Source organism: Rhododendron vialii, chromosome 4a (assembly GCF_030253575.1).
Source record: "Rhododendron vialii isolate Sample 1 chromosome 4a, ASM3025357v1".
Taxonomy (NCBI): Eukaryota; Viridiplantae; Streptophyta; class Magnoliopsida; order Ericales; family Ericaceae; genus Rhododendron; species Rhododendron vialii.
Window position 1 is genome coordinate 8,830,778 of NC_080560.1, and position 12,343 is coordinate 8,843,120.

A 12,343-nucleotide genomic window follows, 5' to 3' on the forward strand; every position below is an offset into this window, starting at 1 on the left:
AGCACCTAAGATTGCTTGATCGTGGTGCTTAAGTCCGTTAGTTAGTAGCGTTTTTAGTTATAATTTGTCGTTTTTATTTAGTATTGCTTGTAAGGTAGTTTGTTAAGTGTTTCAGGCAAAACGCCCTTAAAAGGTGTATTTTGTTCGCAAAGCCAACCCCCGAGTTAGTTCAAGTATCCTCGCCCGGTGAATTTATGCCAAAGTGACCAAAGTACGAAGGCGAGAAGCATCGGGCTAGCCAGTGGTCGTTGGGTTTGAAGTTTGGGAGGCTGGTTTTCAATTTTGAAGATAAGCTCTGCGTATCGATACGCTAATAATCCGTATCGATATGCACTGGTCAAATGGAAGGCAGGTTATTCTGTATCGATACGGCCTTAAACCGTATCGATACGGGCGTGTTACGTAGGAATTGGCCAATTCAGGATAACGGTGTGGAATCGATACTTTGTATAATTTGTATCGATATGGGGAGCTTTCGGCCAGATATTTTGTTACTTTTTGGACTTTCCATTTGTGGAATAGTTGCCTTTTTGGATATTTTCAGATATTTTGAAGAGAGAGGAAGCCTTGTATATAAATAGGCATGTTTCTCTCTCTTTCTTGTAGCTAGCACATTATTAACTTTAGTGTTTCCTCCATTAAAGCTCTTGAAGCTTTTCAAGTGTAATTTCCTTAGAACACTAGTAAGTAATTCTCGTTTGTTGATTTCTCGTTAATTAAAGTTGTTTGTACGGTTTAGATCCTTTATAATATCAAGTTTATTTTCGCTTTTATCGGTTAAAAGTTATGTCTCATTTTTATGCTTTCTTTTATGCTTTCGCTATGTGCGAGTAGTCGATAGGCTAAGTCTCGGGGTAATATCTCCCGAGGACTTAGGTGGTTACTTGGTTCTCAAGTCCTCGGGCTTAAAAGCATGATTTTCGGGTTAGAGCTAAACTTGCATTTTTTTTTGTCTAAACAAAGGGGTGTTAACTCCTTGGTAGGTTGCTTAGTCAAGCGGTCTTAGCAAGCAGCTCACCGAGGCTCGTGGCCTCCTTTGTGTTCGATAAATTTTAAAAACAAGTTGGTTCGCCTCCGTTTAATCACATCTTTCGATAAACGTAGTTGTTAAAGTTAAATCCTCCGAATGTGAGTGCGCGGTCGTGACTCTCGCTTGAGTTATAAGTGAGAACCAGTAACAGCCTTAGTCAAGGGAAAGATGATCCCTAGACTTGCCTCTTTTAGTTCATAAGGTACATTTCTAGTCTTTTTCATTATCATTTCCATCGTTTAAAGCAAAACCAAGTTGGCCATCTTAAACGCCGAAATTCACCATATAAAACCTACAATCCGATTAAGCTATCTTCAAATTCCCTGTGGTACGATCCCGGTCTTACTAGTTTATTATGCTAAGGACGATCTATCCCTACGCTTGGGGTTTTCTCAACCTTATTTGAAGGCGAGGTTCGGAGGCTAAGCAATCGGCTCATTAGAATTCGAAGCGTGAAAGTGCCAAAGACATAGGCACAATGAGATGCAAAACATTGAAGAAAATTGTAACGCTCCTGAATTTTGGTCAATAAAAATTTCGTTAAATATTTGAATTTTATTTTTTTTATTTTTATATTCCTTCTATATTTCCGATATTTCGTATTAAATTTTCGTCCCTAAATTTTAACCATTGGCTAAGTAGTTTCCCGAGCACATAGAACTAGATTCTAAACCGATTAGTTAGAAACCAACTACCTAGTTCCTTGGATCCTTTACCCATTGGGTAATAATTGTTAGGGAAGTTAGTGACCCTTGGGTAATAAAGTCTTTTGACCAATAAAGTACCTATGTGACTAGGGAATCTTTCAATAAATTTGATTTGACTAGTCATAATAAAGGAATCTTGTACCTTGTTTCCTAGAAGCCAACCTTGTCACTTCAAACTTTTTCATCAAACTTACTTTATTCTTTATCCATTGGTTCATAATGTTAGGGTAATTTTTATCCATTGGACAATAAGCTTTTCATTATAATATTTGACTAAAAGTACATGTAGTCTTTTCAAAATCTTATTTTAAAGATAAAAAGTACTTATACTTCTTTTATCCTTTGGTTAATGCCATTAGTCATTCCTTTGATTGATTTATACTTGAAAGACTTGAAGATTTGACTTGTACCCTAAGATTCTTTAGTACTTTATATTATTCTTTAAACTAGACATGTGCCTATTGATTAATTTTTGTCCTTAGGATTTATTAGCTTATATATAGTACCATAAGTACATATGTATACAAATATACATATGTATACATATATATATATATACATATATATACATATACATACATATATATACATATACATACATATATATATATATATATATAAGTGTGCATAAGTTTTAGTAGCTAGAGAGAGAGAGAGAGGCCGTGAGAGAGAGAGAGAGAGAGGGCCGGTTGGAGAGGGAGAGAGAGAGAGAGAGTGATGTGTTGTGTAGTTGTACAAGCTACCTAATTAGGCCTAAGTCTATTTTGCCTAATGCCAACTCATTCTAGTCTGTTCCTAGCTTCCAAAGTACACCCTAGCCTTGCCTAGCTAGGTTATAATTACCTAGATTCACCTAGAAAGGCTAAAGATCTTATTTGATTTCATAGCCTTACACCAAAGATTTGGCCTAAGATTGGAGAGAAGGCTATGACTTGATTGAAAGGTTTGATTTGACAACTTAATGGAGCAAATCCATGGAGGATTTGGAGAGAGAGAGGGCCGTCCATGAGAGGGGAGGGAGAGCCCAAGATTTTGGCTATAAATAGCACCCCATGTTTTTCATTCAACTCACACCTTCACCTAGCAACTTCTCTCTCTAGAAAAATCTTGTTCTTTCTTTGTTCTTGCTTAGTTCTTCCTTGTTCTTGAGTTTTTCTTGTGTTCTTCAAGAAACTCATCCAAAGCCGCCACTAAACAGCCACCCGACCACCCTTCGATCCATAAAGTAGAGTAGTGTTAGTCAAGAAGAAGTTTCGAGAGAAACCATTCTCTTTGGAAGCTCCCGAAGGCATACCGTAGGAAGTTACTCCGTCCGACCGCAGATTACCATCCGTAAGCCGTTACTACCACCTAGAAGAACGGTAAGAAAATCCTTACTTACTTCCTATTTACTTACTTACTCAAGTATAACGTTGTTGTTTTGAATTTCTAAGAAAGAACGGTTTTCGAAAGTTAAACGTTACCATGTGAATCGAAGTATTCGTATTTTGATATTTCAAGGAGTATGAGTTTGTATACATGAATCGATTGTGTTACTTGTGGTATATTATAGAATTGGATGATCTTGTTAGAATGTTTCATGCTTGCTTTTGTCCTATGATGCGCACCCAATATTGTAGATATTTGGTGCGACTAGTCCCGTTTTATGTTGCTTTAACTTGCATTTATCTAGCTTTTATAACGATATTGCTCGTAAGGTAGTTTGTTAAGTGTTTCAGGCAAAACGCCCTTAAAAGGCGTATTTTGAGTGCAAAGTCAACCCCCAAGTTAATTCAAGAATCATCGCCCGGTGGAACTGGTGCCAAAGTGACCAAATAACGAAGGCGAGGAGCATCGGGCAAGCCAACGGTCGTCGGGTGTCAAGTTTTGGAGGCTGGCCTGAAGACCAGAGATAAGCTCCCCGTATCGATACGGATTTTGGACCGTATCGATACGCGTTTGTTACCTTTCCAAGCAGAGCTTCCCGTATCGATACGGCCATAATCTGTATCGATACGGGATTGTTACGGGAGATTGGCCTTTTCAGCTTAACGATGTGGTATCGATACTTTGCTTATTCTGTATCGATACGGAGAGCTTCCGGCCAGATATTTGTTGCTTTTTGGGCTTTCCATTTATGGAATACTTGCCTTTTATAGTATGTTTTTAGATATTTGAGGAGAGAGAAACCCATTGTGTATAAATAGGGGTCTCCTCTCTCCCCTTTGTGATCTAGTTAATAATTAGCTTTAAGTTTTCTTCCATTAATGTCTTTCAAGCTTTTCTAGTGTAATCTCTTAAGAACTCAAGTAAGTAATTCTCGTTTGTTAATTTCTCGTTTATTAAAGTTGTTCCTACGGACTAGATCTTTTATAATATCAAGTTTGTTTTCGTTTTCATCGGTTAAAAGTCATGTCTCGTTTTTATGCTTTCTTTCATGCTTTAGCTATGTGTGAGTAGTTGATAGGCCAAGTCTCGGGGTAATCTTTCCCGAGGACTTAGGTGGTTATTTGGTTCTGAAACCTTCGGGCTTAAAATCTTGGTTTTCGGAATTTCATTAACCTAGCCTTTTTGGTCTAAGCGAGGCGTGTTAACTCCTTGGTATGAAGTTTAGTCAAGCGGTCTTGGCAAGCGACATATTGAGGGCTCGTGGCCCCCTACGTGTTAGATACATTAGCAAAAATAGGTTGATTCAATTCCGGTTAATCACATCTTTTGATAAACGTAGTCATTAAAGCTAAATTCTCCGGGCGTGAGCACGCGGTCGTGGCTCTCGCCTGAGTTATATTGAGAACCGGTAACATCCTTAGTCAAGGGTTAGACGATCCATAGACTTGCCTCCTTTTAGTTCATTAAGCGTTATCCTAGTCTTTTGCCTTGGCAATTTTCATCGTTTCAAAGCAAAACCAAGTTGGCCGTCTTAAACGCCACAATCCACCATATAAAACCTACAATCCGATTAAGCTACATTCGAATTCTCTGTGGGTACGATCCCGGACTTCCGGATATTATGCTACCAACGACCTAGCCCTACGCTTGGGGTATTCAACCTTATATTTGAAGGCGAGGTTTGAAGGCGAAGCATCCTACCGCGGAGTCTCTGTATGAAAATGAGACACGAAAATCGAGAAAGTAGAAATATGGCACCTAGGGTGTGGTCAATGAAAGGAAATGTATTCCGAGGAAGGAAATATTTTGAAACTACATTATGACCGGTTTTGGTTGCATAATGTGAGTTGTGTGTGTGCCAATGGGAACCCGGCGCGGCGGAACCATTGTGAGGATACTCGGGAGACCGGCGCGGCGGAACCGAGGTTGGGTGTGTGGCTTGGTTATCCGCGGTACGGAGCCAATGCAATTGTGTGCCAATGGAAACCCGGTGCGGCGGAACCATTGTGAGGATACTCGGGAACCTGGAACGGCGGAACCGAGGTTGGGTGTGTTAAGCAAATGATTTTGAAAGATGGATTGGTATGTAAAAATGTTGACACGGTCTACGATGAGTCGCGTAGGAGAAACTCAGAAAATCTTGGACACCAACGATAGTTGATTAATGAATATGGATGTGTCGTTGTTAGCTGTGTATACATGTATCATGTGGAAATCGATGATTGTATAACCTGTTGTTTGTAAGTTATGGGTTAGCGGGTATGGGATTGTTCTTCTGAGCTTTTGTAGCTCACAGTGTTACCTTTTGGTGACCCTGACATATTATATCGGTGGCGACGCTGGTATAATGTGTCAGACCTTGTAGATGTTCAAGGCGAACAGTTCACCGTGGAAGCTTTTGGAGCAGAGGAGCTTGCTAGGATAGAAGAGCAAGCAGAGTAGTATTAGGAACCCTAGTTTCCTTCCTTGTTGAATAAATGTACCCTTTACCTATGATGTATTTATGATGTAATAATGAGCCAGACTCTCTTTATTATGTAATAAATGCCTCATTAACGTACCCAAAATTCGGGGCGTTACAACTTGGTATCAGAGCTTTAGGTTCAAAACCTCGGCCATGGGTAGAATGGGTAGAACCACGAGATAGTTTGACCGTTGCACCAACGTGAATTGAGTTTAAGTTTACCGTCCGAAATTGGGTGGAATTCTGTCAAAACAATCCTCGGATTGAAGCAAGGCGCGGAAATTGGCAGTATCGCCGAGCGGGGAATTCCCGAACAATTGGATGATGACTTAAATCAAGAATCGAAAGTGGAACATAGATTCAAATCTTCTTAAGTGATTACCCTGTCGTTGGATATTCCTTATAGAAGTTGAAACTTTTTCTTGTAGATGAAACATCTAGTCGATTTTCTAGCCGAAGCCTATCAACCCAGAAATACCATAGAAACCCTGACAGCCCAGAAATTGGAAGATCCCGACTTTGTGGCCGCTGTACTTGTAGAAAGGAGAGATTTCCAAAGAGTGCAGCAGAATACCCCTATTCCCGTGGAGGAGGACCCTTGGTTTCCTGAAATGTTCCCAATCCTGTATGCCTTCTATGAGTTCTTTGGTGCTTTACCCCCGATGGAGAACTTTGAGGTTGGAGTTAAGTAGGAAGAAGTCGATGGTAATAAGGACGCCAATGAGGTGACTGAGGAAGAAAACCTTGCGGATGAAGGGAGTCTCGAGGAGGACGAGACCCCAAAGGATCTGTGAAGGCCAAGGATACTACATAGGCGCACCTGGAATAAATCTTGTAACCGTTGTAATTCTTCGGGATGTAGGATGTCAGAAACTAGGATCACTTCTGTTTGTTTAAGAATCTCCTAAGCTGTACTATTCCTATGTTATTAATAAAAGCATTATTTCGTTACTACTTGTCCTTGTATGATACATTTAGTGCTTAGTCACTATTCATGTACATGCTTATCCTTGTGTCCCTACTTGCCATTATAGTAGAACTCTATGCCTATGGTTGTATCTTTCTGCTTATCTATGAAAATTTTGTTTATATTAAGAGTACTGGTGCATACTATTCGATAAACTACTTTAGACTTTTGAAAGAAATACCATTTGCAAAAAGAAAATATGTTTTAGTAGACTAAAACCTTCCCGAATCGATTTCTACTCGTAGATGGCAAACCGACGCAATGGACTAGGACACGATAATGGAGGACCCTCTAACGCGAACCCCGACCTAGCCCAAATCATGCAAGCGTTCGTCGCTGCCCTGAACGCTAACCGCCAAAACCAAAACCATGACGACGGACCTATGACCCGAACTCAAGCAATGAATGAGTTTTGCAAACGTCGACCTCCGACCTTTCACGGAGACACCAACCCCGTCGTAGCTGAGACGTGGCTAAATGAGGTCAAGATGATCCACAAAACCCTCGGAATTACCCAGAATGGAGATCGTGTGGCCTTAGCCACTTACCAGCTGAAGGGAGAAGCCCGCTACTGGTGGAACCTGATGGAGGCGACTCATGACATTGCCACCATGACCTTTACCGAGTTTGAGACTCTGTTTCTCGACAAGTACTTCCCCACGCCTCTTCGCTTGGCCAAAGAACAGGAGTTCCTGAATTTGAAGCAAGGAATGCTGACTGTCACCCAGTACGCGGCCAAATTCAAAGAACTATCCCGCTACGCCCTAACCTCCATACCAACCGAAGACAAGAAAGCCAGAAGGTTCGAGTAGGGGCTGACGACTGCTCGAAAGGCTGTGGTAGCTCAAGCCTTCGCCACCTATGCTGAAGTGGTGAAGTGTGCACTCCGGCTAGAGAGCGAGGAATGGGACTTCAAAACCCGATCGAGGAAAGCTACTGACGGCACTGGTAGACCAATCCGAACCCAACCACCCAACGACAATCGTGGACCCTACCCCACCAAATTCTCTAACCCGTCTCTAAGCACCCAACCTTGGAGGACTGCTATCCACGAAAGTGGCAAACCAAAGAGAGGTGGTCGAGACATAGCGACAGTTTAGTGTTTCAACTGCCAGGCTATGGGTCACTATAAGTGCGACTGCCCCCAACTTCAAAGAGGAGGGAATGGAAGCTTTGGAAATCAGAAAGCTCAACAACCCGGACAGGCTGATTTTGTGAAGCAAAACCCTGGAGGCCCATCGCAGCAGCAGAATGGGCAGAACAAGGGAAAACAGCCCATGGGAATCCAGCAAAGCACCGGAGGGCGTATCTTTGCGTTGCGGACTGAGGAATGAGAGCAGGATTCCTCTGTAACCCAAGGTACGCTATTATAGTACCTGCGTACAAGCTTTAGCATCGCATTCCGTGGTATTTACTGCCTGCGTGATTGCTCTAGCACTAGAAACAGAACCCTTAAGTGCGTGTTTTGAGATAACATCGCCATTGGGGGGGGGAGTATAGCTGTTAGTCTAGTGTGTAGAGAGTGCGAACTCAAGTAGGTGACTTGCGCCTAACCTGCGATCTTAAAGATGGTAACCGCATGTACCCTAATGGGACTCGATTCCTTTTAAGGGGGATAGACAGACAGCGAGTTCGGCGACGAAAAGATCAAGGTGGCAGAATCCACTACTTGGATGGCCGCTAGTTTCCAGTAAGGAGAAGCCGATAGAATGAAAGTGGGATTACCACGCGTCGTGTGTAAATACGCCGATGTTCTCCTTAAGGAACTTCCTGGCTTACCACCTTCTCTATAGAACTTCAACCGGGGACGGCACCAATCTCTATGGCGCCATACCAAATGGCCCTGCTAAACTCAAGGAGCTCAAGACCCAATCGAAGGAGCTGATGTACAAAGGATTTACTAGGCCGAGTACGTCACCATGGGAAGCACCGGCATTGTTCGAGAAGAAGAAAGAAGGCACGCTTCGACTGTGAGAAGTTAGGAAGGTTTATCTTTCCGTGACTGCATAAGGTTCTTTCACGTACTGCCTTTGTTCATAATATCCGAGTTCATAGAGTACCGCAAGGATTTCCTGCTGAAATCCGTTTATTCCCGGAATGAGGATGGAATACTCATGCCTTACGATTATGGACCCATTATTTCCTATTTTTGGAAATAGGTTTAATATCGAGAAGCATGAGGGTTCAACAAGGATGTACTAGGAATGCTTGTGGGATACTAGTCCGCATAATGATTTGGTAGAAGTTTTGCATTTGGTGTTGGATGGAAACTTCATCAAGAGCGTACTACATGGCGAGTTGTTCGACGGCTGAACCAACTCAACCTCCGTCTTGTAAAAGAAGGTGATTCGATCAAACAATCATGCAGAGGATCATGAGGGATGCCTGAAACGCTATACTTCTAGTACCTGCCAAAGCCTCTAAGCAGTGGCTGTGTAGTGCCAAACCATCCTAGGTGTTTCATTCGTTCTTTAACCTTACTCCTCACCTATTCGAAACCTAGCGCGCGCCAATTTCGGGGACGAAATTGTTTTAAGGGGGATAGATTGTAACGCCCCTGAATTTTGGTCAATAAAAATTTCGTTAAATATTTGAATTTGAATTTTTTTATTTTTATATACCTTCTATATTTCCGATATTTCCTGATAATTAGATTTTCGTTCCTAAATTTTAACCATTGGCTAAGTAGTTTACCGAGCACATAGAACTAGATTCTAAACCGATTAGTTAGAAACCAACTACCTAGTTCCTTGGATTCTTTACCCATTGGGTAATAATTGTTAGGGAAGTTAGTGACCCTTGGGTAATAGAGTCTTTTGACCAATAAAGTACCTATGTGACTAGGGAATCTTCCAATAAATTTGATTTGACTAGTCATAATAAAGGAATCTTGTACCTTGTTTCCTAGAAGCCAACCTTGTCACTTCAAACTTTTTCATCAAACTTACTTTATTCTTTATCCATTGGTCCATAATGTTAGGGTAATTTTTGCCCATTGGACAATAAGCTTTTCATTATAATATTTGACTAAAAGTACATGTAGTCTTTTCAAAATCTTATTTTAAAGATGAAAAGTACTTATACTTTTTTTATCCTTTGGTTAATGCCATTAGTCATTCCTTTGATTGATTATACTTGAAAGACTTGAAGATTTGACTTGTACCCTAAGATTCTTTAGTACTTTATATTATTCTTTAAACTAGACATGTTCCTATTGATTAATCTTTGTCCTTAGGATTTATTAGCTAATATATAGTACCATAAGTACATATGTATACATATATATATATATATATATATATATATATATATATATATATAAGTGTGCATAAGTTTTAGTAGCTAGAGAGAGAGAGAGGCCGTGAGAGAGAGAGAGAGAGAGAGAGAGAGGGGGCCGGTTGGAGAGGGAGAGAGAGAGAGAGTGATGTGTGATGTGCTGTGTAGTTGTACAAGCTACCTAATTAGGCTTAAGTCTATTTTGCCTAATGCCAACCCATTCTAGTCCGTTCCTAGCTTCCAAAGTACACCTTAGCCTTGCCTAGCTAGGTTATAATTACCTAGATTCACCTAGAAAGGCTAAAGATCTTATTTGATTTCATAGCCTTACACCTAAGATTTGGCCTAAGATTGGAGAGAAGGCTATGACTTGATTGAAAGGTTTGATTTGACAACTTAATGGAGCAAATCCATGGAGGATTTGGAGAAAGAGAGGGCCGGCCATGAGAGGGGAGGGAGTGCCCAGGATTTTTGCTATAAATAGCACCCCATGTTTCTCATTCAACTCACACCTTCACCTAGCAACTTCTCTCTCCAGAAAAATCTTGTTCTTTCTTTGTTCTTGCTTAGTTCTTCCTTGTTCTTGAGTTTTTCTTGTGTTCTTCGAGAAACTCATCCAAAGCCGCCACTAAACCGCCACCCGACCACCCTTCGATCCATAAAGTAGAGTAGTGTTAGTCAAGAAGAAGTTTCGAGAGAAACCATTCTCTTTGGAAGCTCCCGAAGGCATACCGTAGGAAGTTACTCCGTCCGACCGCCGATTACTGTCCGTAAGCCGTTACTACCGCCTAGAAGAACGGTAAGAAAATTCTTACTTACTTCCTATTTACTTACTTACTCAAGTATAACGTTGTTGTTTCGAATTTCTAAGAAAGAACGGTTTTCGAAAGTTAAAACGTTACCATGTGAATCGAAGTATTCGTATTTTAATATTTCAAGGAGTATGAGTTTGTATACATGAATCGATTGTGTTACTTGTGGTATATTATAGAATTGGATGATCTTGTTTGAATGTTTCATGCTTGCTTTTGTCCTATCGTGGAGTCTTTGTATGAAAACAAGACACGAAAATCGAGAAAGTAGAAATATGGCACCTAGGGTGTGGTCAATGAAAGGAAATGTATTCTAAGGAAGGAAATATTTTGAAACTACATTATGACCGGTTTTGGTTGCATAATGTGAGTTGTGTGTGTGCCAATGGGAACCCGGCGCGGTGGAACCATTGTGAGGATACTCGGGAGACCGGCGCGGCGGAACCGAGGTTGGGTGTGTGGCTTGGTTATCCGCGGTACGGAGCCAATGCAATTGTGTGCCAATGGGAACCCGGTGCGGCGGAACCATTGTGAGGATACTCGGAAACCTGGAACAGCGGAACTGAGGTTGGGTGTGTTAAGCAAATGATTTTGAAAGATGGATTGGTATGTGAAAATGTTGACGCGGTCTACGATGAGTCGCGTAGGAGAAACTCAGAAAATCTTGGACACCAACGATAGTTGATTAATGAATATGGATGTGTCGTTGTTAGCTGTGTATACATGTATCATGTGAAAATCGATGATTGTATAACCTGTTGTTTGTAAGTTATGGGTTAGCGGGTATGTGATTGTTCTTCTGAGCTTTTGTAGCTCAAGGTGTTACCTTTTGGTGACCCTGACATATTATATCGGTGGCGACGCTGGTATAATGTGTCAGACCTTATAGATGTTCAAGGCGAACAGTTCACCGTGGAAGCTTTTGGAGCAGAGGAGCTTGCTAGGATGGAAGAGCAAGCAGAGTAGTATTAGGAACCCTAGTTTCCTTCCTTGTTGAATAAATGTACCCTTTACTTATGATGTATTTATGATGTAATAATGAGCCAGACTCTCTTTATTATGTAATAAATGCCTCATTGTACCCAAAATTCGGGGCGTTACAAAAATCAGAGAAAGCTTAGAATCAATGAAGTGCCAAACACATCGGCAAAGCAAAGCGTGAAACAAATCAAGTAAAAGAAGGCACCCATCAAAAGAAAAAAGGGCACGAAAATATTCAAGATGGCTGTTAGCTCTCGAAACCCAAAGAAAATGAAAATCTTTGAGCCTATTATCCTTTCTTTGCTAAGCCAAACCTTGGCCGCGTTACAACCCGCATAAAGTCCTTTCATATTGAAAAACACAACTTGATAACAAGAATCTTAGGCACTAGGAGAAAAAAAGAAGGAATGACAAGGCATTTTGTGAATCTCGCAAAATCAATGCTAGGGCATTTTCGAAATCCTTGGGTTGTCATCAGCAATTTGGGGCATGGTTTGTGGTAAAAATTCTCATGTTTTAATAAAACAAGATCAAAGAAAATTCCGAGTGGGCATCACTTGATGGAGAAAAAAACAATTTCAAAACCCCGAATGGGAAAATCATCAAAACTTGATTTTATCATGACAATTTCAAATATCAATTGTGAGGCATGTTTGTCGTTTTTCAAACCCTCAAGTAATCAAACTCCTCGTCCAGTCAAGGTCATCATTGAGAGTCACTCCTTTGATAAAGGGTCTT